This window comes from Monodon monoceros, unplaced genomic scaffold, assembly GCF_005190385.1.
Source record: "Monodon monoceros isolate NGI ecotype Baffin Bay Population unplaced genomic scaffold, NGI_Narwhal_1 Super_Scaffold_16, whole genome shotgun sequence".
Lineage (NCBI taxonomy): Eukaryota > Metazoa > Chordata > Mammalia > Artiodactyla > Monodontidae > Monodon > Monodon monoceros.
In genome coordinates this window covers 100987651-101004021 of record NW_021703772.1, presented here as the reverse complement: position 1 = coordinate 101004021, position 16371 = coordinate 100987651, and positions in this window count along the sequence as shown.

Genomic DNA, 16371 nt, shown 5'->3' with positions numbered 1-16371 from the left:
CCTCCTGTGTTCCAGGCCCTGTACTGGGCCATGTGGATACAAGGACAAACATGGCATGGCCTTATTAAATCCTTACAGCTACTCTGTGAGATGTATTTTATCATCTTCACTATACAGAGGATGAAACTGAGACCCAAGGACAAACAACTAAGAAGTGGTAGGGTCAGAACTAATTTACCAATCTGTGGGTTTCCAAAACTCCTATCCTTCCCTTAATTGGAAGCAGTGGCATTTAGTTTCTTCCCATAACTTGGAACAGAAGCAGACGTCACCCAACATCTCCGGGAGCAGCAAAGAGTAAAACCAGTCATGGCTGACCAGTAAAACAAAAAGACAATAGACTAGGTATAGTACGATGGCAAAACTAGGTAAACTCGGTAGAGGCCAGGAGACAAGAGTTCTTGAGCCAAATGGCCTAAAAGGCAGTATGGATTTGAGAATGAAACAGAGTTCCACTAATTTCAGGCAATTTGCAATATCTCAGTTAATAGGAACAAAGACCAAGGAGAATAAATGGATTGGCTCATGATGAGCTCATCTGAAGGGACAAAGGTGCAATAGGAGCTGCAAATATTTCGAGCAGTAGGCAAAGCAGGGGAATCAATGCTCCTCGTGTAATGAGGGCAAAGGAAAGGTTGAGAAGTAGAGAAAATAAAAACAGCAAGGAAAAAAGTCATCATTATCATGGAGTTAATGAACCAGGGCTCCCTGGGGAAGGGCAGAAGCCAGATCTTGGGCACAATTTCAGCCTGATCGTGTACATTGTTAGGAGTCGCCTTACACTGGCAGAGGACCATCTGTGTGAGCCTCGCTGGTGTTCTGGCCTTTGGGGTCGAGGATCCTGCAGTCTGAATTCATTTTCTCTTGGCAAAATGGATCTGTCCGCTCTTCTGAGCAGAGACCCAGAGCAGGAGAGAGGGCCTAGAAATCTTATTGCATGTCACGTTGCTCTTAAAAATCACATTTTTATGGGTGTAAATGAATCAGAAACATATGGATGAAATTTCCTGGCTTGACGTGAGCAGCCTCATACCCCAGGCAGTGCCCTCAAAGAGGATGCTTGGAATGTCAGTGTTGGTGCCAGAATCCTGGGTGGAAAGGTCAGGGGAGGAGCCCTCCCCCACCCTCGTACCCCACCCCTGCAGCACAGACCCTGCAGCTGGACCTCACCAGACCCACGAGAGATGTTCCTGCACCAGACCACTGCCCATTCCCTAATGTGCTCATTCTGATCCAGTAACAAAGGCTGAGGGTGTGTGCACACACACGCACACATTACACACACAAGCATGTGCCCACACCCATTTTCACTCCCCCAACAAATATTATAAACTAAGAGGCCAGGATGAACACAAAGCTGTGAAATAACAATGTCTATTCCTGTTTAAATGATGAAATCTTCCTACAGAAAAAGTAACTTATAAATAGAGACAAATACTAACACTAGATAGTTGAGCAATTGCAGGAAAATTCAGCCATGGGATTGTGGCATAAAAATCCATGGATATGAACAGAGAACATTTATTGAACTACCGTTTAAAGCCTTGAAAAGAGACACCAATCTCCCAAGGCTTTATGTTCAACCACCTATATTTTAGGTCACAGCAAAGAAACATAACTAGGCTGTGTCATATTCCTCACATGTGGATTAAGTCAAAAGTCAAGATGATTGGGATGAAAGTATGCACAGATGCCTCTCTGTCATACAATGTCTGAAAACCTGTATGGATATAACCTGAGTGAATGAACAAATGTGGGCTTTGGTGTCACTGCACAAGGGCTGAACCCTAGCCTTGCTATTTGCTAGTTGTTTGACCTTGAGCAAGTCACTCAACCTCTCTGAGCTGTTTCATTATGATATATAACATACCCCAAACTTTAGAGTCCAATAAATGATAACTCTCATCAGAATGAAAAGTTTCTCATTTACATTTTAAAACTGGACCTTCAAAATCATCCAGAGTTTGAGCTGAATTATGAACATATTTCTTAAGTTCAGGTGTGAGCACAATCCGTCCCAGATGCTAGCTCAATTTTTCATTCTCTGCCCCTGAGCCCACCTCCTTGACTTGGCTACCAAATTGGGCAATTCAAAGAAGTGCTGTCTGACTGCCCAGACACTTTCGGAGCACTCTCTCTGGTTTCCCTCATCACACCAGCCAACATTGCTTGTTATCTGCACTGTGCTCTTACCACACCACTCTAAGCACACCTTCCTCTCTGGGTCCAAGTCCCGGATCTCTGCCATTATTCCTCAAGGAACAATAAAGTTGGGAAACCTTTTCCCAGCTACTTAGGTCTTCCTGTCTTGCCAGCCAACTGTACCATACTCAGGTTGACTCTGCCTCTGCCTCTGTTCCTCTGCCCTGATTTTTGTTTGCTTACCAAATAAAATCCAAATTCTTTGTCCTGCCACAGTCTCATGCCTGCCTCCCTCATCAGCCCCTCCCAACATCCTTTCAACTCCAGCCAGACAGGTTTACTCCTCATTGTCCAACCACACCCAGCTTACACCTAGCTCTGGGTCTTTCCTTGGGAAGTTTTCTCCACCGCTATCCTCTTCTAGATGTTTGACTAAATTCCAGTCTTCTTTGAAGAGCTCCCATGCCCCCAGTCCATCTTCTCCCACTCCAGTACAGGGAGCTTTCCCTGACTGCTCCAGCCCACGTGACTTTCCCTTCCCCAGCACATCCATTTCCGATGCCAGTGTGTGGTCCAGCGTGCAGAGGCTGCTACAGCAGTGACTTTTCCCATGCATGTCCTAGCTCCCTACTCAGGGTGGAAACCCCTAGTGGGTAATCCCTAGTGCCTCCATTGTACAGGCTCTGCAGTGGGTGATTAGTCAGTATTTTATTGTCTTAAAGCCAGATTGGAGCAGTTAGAAGTTGACATGAAATTGGATTTTGTTGATAAAAGAGTTGTTTACTTACTGCTATAATATGCAATCCATTCTTTAGTTCTTATCATCTTATTCTCTATAGACAATGTGGCCTTTGGAGTCCTTATCAGGAAAGGAAAAACTGCAACCCCCTAGGCTCTGCCTGAGGCGGACACTGTAAATGGACACATTGTGCCCTCTGAGAAGCAGAATCAAAGTCCCAGCAGAAGAGTGATCTTTCTCTCCATGTACCCTCCACTCCAGACTATGGCCCCAGGTTGTGTTGCAGAACTGCAGAGCTCAGGGCATGGGGTGGGTCAGGATGCTTCCTGAAGTTACAGTGTGTAGTGGAACCCTAAGATGGAGAAGACAGAGGGCTCTGGGTGGGGGCGACCTATGTGAAGCCCTTGTGTAACGGGCATTACATCCTGAATCCGCATTGCGTGGTTACAAGCCTGCTCCGTGTTCTGCTAGGGATGACAAAAAGTAAGTTAAACAGAAAATACTTATGCAAAATGATCATATTTTGCAGACTTTTCCTAGAATATGACCTAAAGCAAGTCATTGTATCTTTCTATGGCTTTCCCTATGCTTACCTATGGAGATGATAATTGCACCAACCTCCTAGGGTAGTTGTGAAGGTCATTGTAGAAAACAAAATGTGGTACACCCATACAATGGAATATTATTCAGCCATAAAAAGGAATGAAGTACTGATACATGCTACAACCTGGATGAACCATGAAAACATTATGCTGAGTGAATGAAACCAGATGCATAGATGCAAAAAATATGCCATGTATGGTATGATTCTATTTATATGAAATGCTCAAAATGAGCAACTCCATAGAGGTAAAAAGGAGATCAGTGGTTGTCAGAGGCTAGGGACAGGAAGGAATGAAGAGTGACTGCTAAGGGGTATGGGGCTTCTCTTAGGGAAGATGAAAATATTGTGGAATTAGATAGTGGTGATGGCTGTACAACCTTGAAAATATACTAAGAAAACACAGAATTGCACACTTTAAAAGTAAAAAGCATGAATTTTATGGTCTGAATTATATCTCAATTTTTTAAGAAAATAAAAGCAATATAGAGAGCATGTTTGGCAGACAGCCTGGCAGAAACGAATGCTCAGCAAATACTGCTGTGATTGGGATACAGATTACTGGAAAGAGTAAGATAACAGAAAAAAGTTAGATGTGGGATTAAACCCTAGTTTTTCAATTCACTAGCTGTGCTGAGTAACCTTGGGCAAGTTATTTCAACTCTCTTCGATCCAGGTTCTGCAAAGTTTAATTGGGAGCCATAATACTACCCATCTTGTTGTATTAGGTAACACACGTAAAGTTCCCTTGCATGGCACTTGGCATGGCAGGAGATGCTCAATAAACCATAGTCCTCTTCCTCTTTAGTTCCTATTAAATCTCACTCCTGTAATAATTCTCATAACACAGCTGGAGCTGGCCAGGAGTTGGGGTGCTATCCCTGGAACTAATGAGACCCCAGCAGGGATGCTGGGTGGGATCACGCAAAGTGCTTGCACAGAGAGCCTCAAAAGAGAATAACCAGAAAAGCAAGTGAGAATTGCAGTCAAAAGGGAAGCAGAGCTCAGCACTGGGAATGTAAGCCCACAAACTAAGTCTCAGCAGCGTCTGAGACCCTGGGTTTGGTTGCAAAGTAAGCCAAAGGGTCAGGGACCAAGCAAACAAGATCTGGGAGCCGAGATACACTGTGTAGGATAAAGGCCATGAAAAAGCAATGGTGTTAGGGCCCAAGGCAAGGCCAGGCCTGTTTATTTAAAAGACACTAAACTAGATTGGACCTAAGAACTGATATCTGTTATCCTCACTAGTCAGTAAATCATTCTCCCTGTCACAGAAGCCTACGTAAAGGGAGGGGATGGAAGGGGAGAGGGGGAAGGGGAGAGTGGGTTCTTGGGAACTGGACGTGATTAATCATCACCACCTCTTCCTGGACAATGCAATTCAGTGTGCAGCAGTTGGGGGTAGGAAATCCTTTCTTGAAAACTCTTCCCCTTCTTATCCCACAGTCTAACAATCCTGCCAAAATATTGCCACAGGATAAATTTAAGGACAAAATACAGTGATTTGTTAGATGCAAAATTTCTGAGATGGGAGGCTTTTTGCTCAAGAGTTGAAATTGTTGCATTGACAAATGTTGGTGTCTACTGCTGCCGACTATCTCAGGGGGTAGGAAAGGGGAGAATTTGATCACACAAAGAAATTCCTCCTAGCTGTCTCTTAATCTATTCTGTGATCAATACTAACACTACCATAATACTTAAACTCTTCTCCCTTGTTGTCACTCGTGTACCTATGAATTCATCACCAAGGCCAGATGCAAGACAATAACGGGTCTACAGAAAAAACAAGGGCAAGTTATTTTATTATAATCCATAGAGAAGGTACCTGGTCAGCGTAATAAATGATACCAGGCACCTTCCCTGCAAATGGTGTGGCCAGTACAGTTTTTCCTCCTTCCCTCTTCCACAGAGATAGATCCATTCCCTTAAAGGCCATTGGATTCCAAGGCAGAGACGTGCACATATGTTTTTGCTTAGGGCCTGCATGTCCAGTGATGTCTAGGCTGTTTCTCTGGGACTTGGCCAACACAACTTAGTGAGTTTAGGCTTGCAACAGCAGACATTCTGCATTTCAAAAATTTCTCCTTTCAGTAGAGTATACTGCACCTCAAGGCAGAAGCTGAAGACTGGAGCCTACTGGGAATGCAACTATTAACAAAGAGCCGTGAAAGCCTTTGGCTGCTAGGACAATGCTAGGATTCTTACTGGATGAACTCCACATCCTGATTTGCACATTTAAGTGCTCCCTGACACACATACCCACTTATGCAAATTTAGGTCCGCACATAAAAGTGACCATCAACACGCTTATCCCACGTGCATATGCATCTCACACACTTATGCATATTTACACAAGTACCCTTGTGCACATGGTTGAAAATAAACACATGTACACATATGCATTGTTCATATGTAGGAGCACAGTTATAAAGACCCACAGATATACATGTACCTGTACACGCACATGTGCACACACATGCACACACACACACATACTCTCTTCGTGCATGTAGGTCCTCATATCCATGGCAGGAATTCTGTAACAATCTTGCGGTGTCCAAATTATAGCCACATTTATAGCCTTCTAGACAATTGCACCCCACTATAAAAGTGACATATGTTAGGAGACATAATGAAAACAATTACAGTGTTTGCTCTACCACCAGAAGTCTATAAATCACAGTGCCTGAATTTCAGCAAAAGGAAGAGGCAAAGCATTGCTCAGAACATAACCAAAATGTGACCAGGTATTAATGTTGGACAGAGCTTCAAGTGGAAACATGAAGGTGACAATATTAACACAAACCAGTAAATAAATAAGGGCTGATTTGGCCACCAGCAACTTCTGAAACCATTCTGATTTGAAATGGATGAGGACCTGAGGGTGAGGCCCATATACATCTCTGTGGCTTTCAAATTGAGACAAGCTTCCTGCGTTCCTCCTGGCTTGGGGAGATTATTTTTGCTAATGACATTTCAAGGGTCCAAAGAGGCCATTTTCTTACACAAGAAATGCACTGGAAAGGAGCGACATCTTTTTTGTTGTCATTTTTCAGCTTGGCAAAAACACATCTCAGAAGTAAAGCAGAAATTTTGGAGGCAGTTTGCCTAATGCCCCAAACCGGATTTACAAGCAGATACATTCTGTAGTGGGGCTATATTTGTTCCTAAATAGTTGGCAATGGGAATTATGATTTTCTTAGACTTAGCCTTAACAAGCGTTGGCTCTTCCCTCCCTCTCCACCCTAATGGTACTTCCCACCTCCCACTGCCCATCTCAAACCCTAAGAAGCAAATCTCTCCTTACACCATCAGCCTCAGAGAAACATGAGCCAGTTGCTCTGGAGTTGAGTTCACAGATGCTTTCTCAGGGCCACAGTAGTGTGCTGGAAGAACTGGAAATCTGGTGGCCAGAGAAACAGGGGTGGGAGGAGACTAGGGGTGGGTCGGGATGTAGGGCTTAGGGAAAGCTGGGCAAAAACTTTGAGTCTGAGAAATCAGAGCCCAGGGTGCTGCCTGGAATTCCAAAATGGGGAAAGATTTCAGCTGCTTTCATATGGAAATTGGCCTGGAAGCAGACGTTGAGTGGAACTGAAGCCAAGACCAAGTTCAGTGAACCTAACACACCGTTCAATCAACCATTGAAACCCAGGAGAAGAGAAGGCAGGAGAGGGAGGGCAGAGGGTCAAAGAGGCTCCCTTTCATTTGGACTTGGTTATGGAGGTGGCAGTTGGAGGAATTAAACACTGGAAACAACTTGAAGGCAAAATCCCATCTATCTGGAGGATGAGTTCAGCTGGGCTTTAGGTGAGAGAAAAGAGGAGGAGAGAAGAAGGAAATAAAGGAAAGCAAGCAAGCTAGGCAAGAGAAAGAAAGAGAGAAAGAGGAAGATAAACAATGCTAATCACTCAAAGCAATGATTCTGAAATTGACAAAATAAGCACAAATACATTAATGTGGTGAGTGTAACAGAAAGAAGAAAAGGAGTTGAACTTGCCTCTACTCTGCCAAGATTCTTCCCACCACCCCCCTTAGATAAAGGCTTTCAGAGATATGAAGATTCTTAAGGCAGATACAAATTGCACTTATGGAAGTTTACTTTGGGACTTGTTTTTAGCTTGTTTTGTTTTGTTTTGTTTTTTTAATTGTATATTCAAAGGAAAGTTAAGAAGCATCTACTCTTTGCAAAAATAAGCTAATACGGTTTATTCCTGGATACTTTTTGGGGGACTAATTTCCTGTCTTTTGTCCTTGATTTATTATTGCCTTTATTTGTTCTCCCCCATTTGGTTCATTTCATTCTTATTTTAAAAGAACAGCTCCAAAGACCCTTCTATTTTCATGGAAATTGCTCAGTAGTAATAATTTCAGATAGCTTCCAGAAGAATAATCATCATGCTGCCTGTTTCACCCAAGATGCTTTGCAGCATTTCACATAACAATTTACTAATTAATGACAAATTAAATGGAATTTGGTAAGAAGAATCAGAGGTTAGAGTACTGGTGTATACTGTGTGTAAAAAGGTATGCAAATACTTTCAGCCCATTTGTGGTTCATCAGTGGGAAATAATAGCTATTCTACTTGAAAATTTCAAATGCAGGAGGGCTGCTGCATAGAAGCAGAATTTGGAAGTTATTCATCGTTTTAATTTTTGAACAGTTTCTTAGATTAGATACTGTTCCTTCATTTTAGAGGAACAATGAACGTAGTCTTTTTGTTTTAATAACTTTAAAATCATAGGAATTTGGCCATACTTTGCTGCTTATATTAATTACATATTAGGAGGCGAGAGGCAGTTTTTGGAAATCAACACTTTGCCTGCTCTCGCACCTCTATGGCAGAGTTGCAGCAACCATCTTGTGGCCGGCAAAGCCTAAAGTATTTACAGAAAAATTTGTCAACCCCTGTCCTACAGGGTAGAGCTAGAGAGAGAACACTTATCCTAAAGAGAGAATAAAGGTTTTTAACTAAGAAAATAGTAAAAGTATTTTAATGTTTCTTACCACTGCTTAAAGCCCACAAATGGTCGTTATCAATCCAGCTGTCATAAAATTTGCCAAGTATTCTTTCTTGCTCAATGCACATTGAGGGGGGAAATGCTTTCTTTAGCCAGTTCTTTGGTAGCCCAATAAGCAGATGACTCACCTCAGGGAAACACTGGTCATTCCTAATGAGAAAAGCTTTGCAAAAAGTGAAACGTGTCTGCTCTCTGTGGAAGATCCAGGGGAACAAAGAAGGTTTCCTACGTCAAATAGAGTGATTGCTTTGGGCATGTGTCAGTTAATTTATTTTTATTGTTTCTAATTTCGAGAGTGAGACAAAGTATCTTTATTTTTCATTTTCAATTAATCTTCTTTTCAAAATATTAATGTTTAAAAGAGTTTTGGAAAATGAAAATTTTTTACTACATTTAATATGCTCCCCCCAGGATACTGGGTGCTACAACCACACATCAATTTAATTCCAGATCATATGGAATGTGTCATGTTGATGGGAGCAGAGACAAAGCCCAAAACAGAATAGCCCTTGCATGTCCACAACTTGGTACCACCCGACAGTTGCTATCACAGCCTGGCCAAATGTCAGCTTAAAATGACAAATTTCAAGATCATTATTTTTATGTGAAGTGGTCACCATTTTTCCCCATCAAAACTTGATTACGTGTCTGAATTGGCCGGCTGCATGGTCTCTCAGCACAGTCTCAGCACCTTTCCTCCTGGAGCTTACAATCTCTTACAGTCTTAGCCTCGTATGCACGGTGGTTTGGAAGATGCACTGGACTAAGAGTTTGCAGTTTGACAGACTGTGTGAGCAAGTAATGTGACCTAATGACTCCATAGTGGAGAAGGAAATGAGATTAGGTTGGGATGTCCAAACTTGGTATCTGTATCACCTCTCAATCACCATTTCAACAAATAGTACTGAGCACCTTCTGTGCCCCAGCACTGTGCTAGGTGCTGGATAAACAGCTGGGGAAAAATGCACATGCCCTTGCCATCAGGAACCTTGCTGGTACATGAATGTATTGTGAGAAGGGGAGTGAGGAAAGGTAATTAAACACTCACACATACAAATATATGATGACAAATTATGACAAGAGCAATGAAGAGACATTAACAGGGAGGGTTCTACTTTAGGTAGTGAAGGACTCTTCAGGGAAGAGGCATTAAAGGTGAATATTGAAGGATGAGCCAGTTAGAAAAACTGTGCATGGGCGGGGAGCATTCCAAATAGACTGTGCAGCAAGGGTAAAGGTGCTGAGACAGGAAAGAACATTGCACAATAGAGTAACTGAAGTAAGACCTGCACTCATGGCAGACATTACTAATCGATCAGAGCTCTTCTTTCTGTTGAAAATAGACAAAGACTCAGAATTCTCAACACAGCATTCCAGGCAGCCACCACCAATCAATTGGAGTTGATGACTGACGGAATCCATCTGTCATCCTTGGACCACATGATTTTGGAAGGTCCTCCCAGCCCTGGAATTTTCTGATACTCTGGTTCTCATTTTAGTCAGTATTTGAATACTAACTCTTGGTCTGAACATCCTTCATGTGCCTGTTTTCTTCCAACTTTATAAACTTCCAGGAGATGATGAACTTTCTCTCTCTCATCCCATTCCATTCAATTCCTACAGCCAAAGCCCCTTTCTACACCTCTATTTTAAAGGAAATTTCCCTTCCATGGTGAACTCTCACCCACATGTAGAGGTTATCTATTGCTTTGCAACCAATCACACCAAAACCTAGTGACTTAAACTAACAATTAACCTTTCCCTGAGATTTTGTGGGTTGGCTGATCAGTTCTCGTTCCCACAGCAGCCTTCAGATGGGGGCTGGGGTCAGCCAGAACAGATGGGAGAGCAGACATGGCTGGGCCTCACTCCCCGCTTGGTCCTTTACCCCATCTTCTTCCTGGCATGGCAGACTGGAGTAGAGTCATGAGAAGCAGAAGCAGATGCTGCAAGGCTGCTTATGTCCGAGTCTCAGAACTTCCATCATGCCACTGCTTCCTATTGGTCAAAGCAAGTCACAAGTCCAGTCCATATTCAAGCCCTCTCTCTTTTTTATGGGAGGAACATCAAAGACACATTGTCAAGGGGCATGTACACAGGAAAGGGGAGAATTTGTAGCCATATTTTTTTATCCTGCCCAACAAAACATTATTTCAAAATTGCTGAGGTGGAACAAACAACCAGGCTACCTAAATCCTAGCCCATTGTTCTCTCTACCCTTCAACACTCAGGCCTTAAGGCATTGCTTCCCAGTAGGTAATTGGGAGGCCTAAAGAAATCATGATCATAATTCTGAAGAGCATGGTGGGCCTTGAGCCTAATGCAAGCTAAAGACAAACAAAACATTCAATTTGGAATAGACCTGTTTATTGCTATAGTGACACCATATCATTGACAAGGAAGTTCCTGATTAGTTCAATTTCCAGAGAGGGAGAGACAGCACTCACCTCTGAACCACCTGTACTTTTCCTTTATGGCTTATCTACTTATCGCTTTCTACCTTGTAGAGATAGCACTGATTTTTGTAGATATCATAATAGAAAGATCTCAAACTCAGGGCATATGCACAATTTGTATCCCAAATGCACCTCATACTAGCTGGGTAGCCTAGAGTTAAATCTCTTTGCCATTGCATCCTCACGTTTTAAATGAACAAATAGTAACTTGCAAAGTTGTTGTGAGAATGAATGGAAATAAACACAAAGCTTGTAGTGAACTTGCTAGCCTATAGTGGGGACTCAATAAATGCTACTATTGCTATTGTTAACTAGGTTTGGTCCAGGAAGACTTTCTGTAAGAGGCAGTATCGGGCTGAGATTTAAAGAATGGGTAGGATTTGGGTGTTGGTGAGGAACCTGATAGAGAAAGTATCAGACAAAAAACACACAATGTGACTCATTTAGGTGAAAATAACTGTCCCAACCTAGCTGAGGGTCTCATCCTTAAATTTAGCTTCAGTCCATTGGTTTAGGAAATAAAGTAAGGAAGGAGGCTGCGGCCAGATACACAAGGATTTTGATTCTGGATAAGGAGCCTGGGCTTTTTCTAGCAGACAATTGAAGGCCACTGAAGGAGAGAGTGACAAAATGAAAAACAAACAATCAGAGGAAGATTTAGGCCCTGCCTGGGCATGGCAGGATGGCAAGAATAGAAAGACGAGAGGGAGGAGAACTGGTTGGGAGGGGAGACGGTATGTGGAGGTACAGTGCTCTTGGGAACATCTATCCAAATGAATGCTTCATATCTCATCAACTGAGTAGGTGGGCGATTTAGAAATATGTCCACACATTCTTTGACACTCCTCCCGTGGAAAGACAGGGTCTACTTCCACTCCCTTGAATGTGGGTCTACGTCAGTAACTAACCTCTAATCAACAGAATGCAGCAAAGTGATGGTGTGGGACTTCAAAGGTTGGGTCATAAAAGGCACTAGAGCTTCCACCTTGCTCTCTGTCTCTTAGGATGCTTGCCTTTGGAAGCCAGTCCCCAGGCCATGAGGAAGCCAACAGCCCCATGGCAAGGCCATGTGTTCCAACAGACCCAGCCCCATCTGAGGTCCCAGCTGACGGCCAGTGTGAACCTCCCCCCAAGCAAACGGAGTGGCCTCTAGGTGGCCCAGGCCCAGCCTCTGTTCCCCTCTCTGAACCCTGCTCGAAGTGCTGATCTGTGAGCAAAGTGAATGTTGTTGATATGTTAAGCCATTAAGTTTGAGGGTGTTTTGTTTCCTCAGGAATACATAACCGGAACCGGCTGTTTTAGGTGCTGGCTGGATGTCACGTACAGTCACCTTCTCCTGTTTGTGCAGAAGGTCAATTATCTAGAAATCATAGTATTTTTTTGTGGGACGCTCCCCATCACATCACCCTCTCCGTTTCTTTCATAACATTTATCACAATTTGTGGTTATAGTCTTTATTTGCTCATTCACTTATTTTCTTTTCCTCTCCCCCAGAACAGAAGCTCCCTGGTTACCCTGATCTTTCTCGTTGTATCTCATCGCCTAACTCAGTGCCTGGCATGTGGTGAGCAGGTTAAAAATATCTGTGGAAAAGTAATGAGTGGATCAACACCATGAAATCCAGATACATTCAATTCCATTACACAGGACCCACTTACAAAAGCCATGTGTCAACGTTTTAAGAGAAGAAAAAATCTATGCAATTTAGGATTTTTAAATTAAAATGATTTGCATTGGGACTTCCCTTGTGGTCCAGTGGTAAAGAATCCGCCTTACAATGCATGTGACGGGGGTTCGATCCCTGGTCAGGGAACTAAGACCGCACATGCCGCGGGGCAACTAAGCCCACACACGCCACAACTACTGAGCTCCCGCGCCTCAACTAGAGCCTGCATGCCCCAAACTACAGCGCCCATGCACTCTGGAACCCACGCGCCACAACTACAGAGCCCATGCACCCTAGAGCCTCTGCGCCACAACTGGAGAAGAGAAAACCCGCATGCCACAACTAGAGAAAAGCCTGCACATCACAAAGAAGAGCCAGCACACGCCTCAGCGAAGATCCTGCGTGCCGCAACCAAGACCTGAAGCAGCCAAAAATAAATATAAATAAATAAAATAATAAATGAATCTTTAAAAAAATGATTTGCATTAATTTTTTTCTCATACAAATTGGTAACAGGCAGCCTGTGACCCATCACTATTACACACACACCTCCCAGCTCACAGAAAAAGAATCATCTTAGATGCTTCTCCCGAGAACCATTAACACACGGCATCTCAACAGACTCTCAACAGCTCCGCGTGGCAGATATTCCTATTCCCAATTAAGAGATGAGGAAGCTGAGGCTTAGAACGATTCTGAAAACCTCTCAAGATCCACGACTATGCAGTGAAGAAACCAGGGTGCAAACTCAGGTATGACTCCATACTTGTGTCATGCGGGGCTAACCAAGTTCAAGTGGACCAAGAAAGCCTGAGGGGATCTTTCTTTCTGTGTGAGGGCAATCCATGGATGTGCTGCATTTGCTCATAGGCAATTCTTCAGGGTATGCAGAGATAGGGGTATGAGTATATACTGATCCTTCCTTCATTCTTTTAGTCATTCAACAAACTCTTGCTAGGCACATTCATTGTAGAGACCAGAGCCTGGGTAAAGGACATGAGCTCAGGGAGTTACAAGGCAACATGGCAAATGTGTACCAGATGTGTAGAGAAGACAGAGGAAAGCACAGAGGATGCTCTGTGGCCCTGTCCGAGGGCTTCACGGTAAATCTCATCCTCTCCCACACAGCCAGGCTCTTGCTTCACCCCACTTTAGCCTGCTTTCCCCTGAGATTCCTTCTTATCAAGAAACAGTGGGTGGGGCTGAGGACAAAGCCCTCTTAGGCAAAAGCAGTGTCTGAAGCCCTCCCGGGGTGCCCTGCATCCCTCACATACTGCATCACCATGCTCTTCTGTCCCCAGGCCTCCTGGGCAGGACCAGCGGGCCCGGTGAACACGCTCATGTCTTCAGATGTGGCAAATACAGAGCAACAGGGAAGCCTACCAATGACAGGGTCGAAATCAATTTTAATTGGGTCCCATGACAGGATAAAATGTTTTTGTTGTAATATTGTCTTGATAAAAGCCATTGTAATATTTAAAATGTGGTATTGATCCTTCTGCGAGGACCGTAAATCCTTGCAGAGCTGAGAGCCTGACCACAGAGGATGGGCTGGCTGCTGGGAGACCGTGAAAAACACAGTGCCCTTGGACTCCGCCATCACCTGCAAGAGTGGAGGAGGCCAAGCCCGGCCAGCCCTCGCGTTCCTCCCACATCAAAGTGGGGATGCCATGATCCCCGAACTGACACAGGAGAACTTGAGAGAAACTGTTTAAACACGGGAATCAAAATATGAAACTAAGTCACCTGCTCGTGTTTTATTAGGCCTTGTTCTGAATCAATACAAGACCCAGGGCCCATGATTCCTCATGCTGAAAGGGAATACTTTTTCATCCTAAAACTGAATCAGGCTGCTTAAGTAAAACAGATGTTACCGTTGAGTTCCATGATTCCTAGCCCTCCCCCAGCCATCCTCTCTCCCTGAACCGGACAGAGGGAGCCCTCCTGTTGTCCCTGAAATCCAAGTCAGGGCTGGAAAATCCAAAGCCTTGGAATTTCTCAATCCTGAGCCCACAAAAGTTTTCTCTTCTGTTTACCGGGGAGGGAGACCGAGTGGGGTAGGCAAGTCTGTTAGCAGAGGATTTGAAGATACAGTGGCGAACTGAAAGGCAGAGAAGATTTTCATTTCCTGTGTTATGGGGTGAAATAATATCAGTATAAAAAACCTGGCAGCGAGATGGAAGATAGCAGTTTTTACATTGATAAGTATTTGTTCATTTCCTGACAACAAAAAAATATAAATCTCTTCAGAAATTAAATGCCCCGGCTTGTTGGAGCACTTTTGTGGCGCTCTGTGCAAGGCTGGCTCCCTTTCTCTGGGCCTCTGCGGGCCTGGTAATCACAGCATCAGTCATTATCCCTGGATCACGCGGGCAGCAGCAGCCGGGCTGCGCAGGGCCCAATTCTCCCACTTTTTTGTGTCACTTATTTTCTCGGCGGGCCCGATTTGCATTTTAATGGAAGTAGTTTATAGACTTCTCCGCTGCCTTCAGAGTGCCACAAGTGGCATCATTAAGTGAGCTAAGCCGGATTAATGCTGATAGTAAAGTCAGATAATACAATAACAGAGGCCTCCTGCCATTTGCATTAGGTGAGGAGTGCGGGGCTGCCTGGTGCCTGGCGATAATTTGTAAGTGCGATATGTTGTACTTGAGAGGATAAGATTAAATTTAGTGGGTTTAACTGTCATCCCAGTAAGTCAATTACTTCATCTTTTCAGCCTTTGAATTTCTTTTATAAATAAAATAAATGGAATATTGAGCTGCTCCGCAGCCATTTCGAGCTCCCATGAAGAAGAATTACACAGGCTGGGCCAAAAAAATAAAAGGCTTCGGATTCAGCTCCATAAACAAAATATAAACTCCATTCAGGTGCCAGCATGGCAGCAGCCTCGAAATATTGTCCATCTCTCATATCACAAGCATGACAGATTCCATTGTGACTTTAGTTCCTCCATAATAGGAAATATTTATGTTGTGCCTGGGTCTTTTCTATCCCAATCCCTCCCATTGTAGGAAGCAAACACTCCAACACAGAGCCATGGGCCTCTCCGCTCCCTCCCTCCTGGCCCCTTGTTGCCCCAGCGCTAAATATTTAGTGTTCGGGGCGGATATTAAGAAAGCCTCATGACCCAACTGAGAGAGAGGAGATGCATCCAATTTCAGGCAGGCCTCCGATAAACAGAAGGGTTCAACTTCCTTCACACCATCTTCTTCTCCTCCACCCTGGGTTGCTGCCGGTGAAGATGACATCTCTGGATGAAAAGCTGAGCTATCTAAGCTATCTAAGATAGTGAGTGGGATCTTGATAGAAGACCGTCAGCATCTTCATTTATTCACAGAGAGAGGGGAGGAAAAATCCAGGAAAGAAAGAAAATCAGGCAGTTAAACCTTTACAGGCACCCACCAGTGCAAGTTATGTCTCAGGAGACCTGACTCTGCTGTCTTCTCCACTGACTAACAAGCATCCTTTTTTTTTTTTAAATACGTAATCTCTGTGACTGCTGTTCTTAATCATGGATGGATGGATGGATGAATGAGTGAGAGAAAGAGACAAAGGGCATAATCTTTGTCAAGACCCTAGAAGACTGGTAGCTAAAAAGCACAGCACCAGGTATTGATGACCCACCCCTGGGGGGAACCAGGATTACAGCCAAATGGATTTGAGTGTGTATGCTCCATGCCCTGACCTGTTTTGGGTGCTACAGAACAAAAGGAAAGGCATAAAAGATGGTCCTTGGAGAGATGCA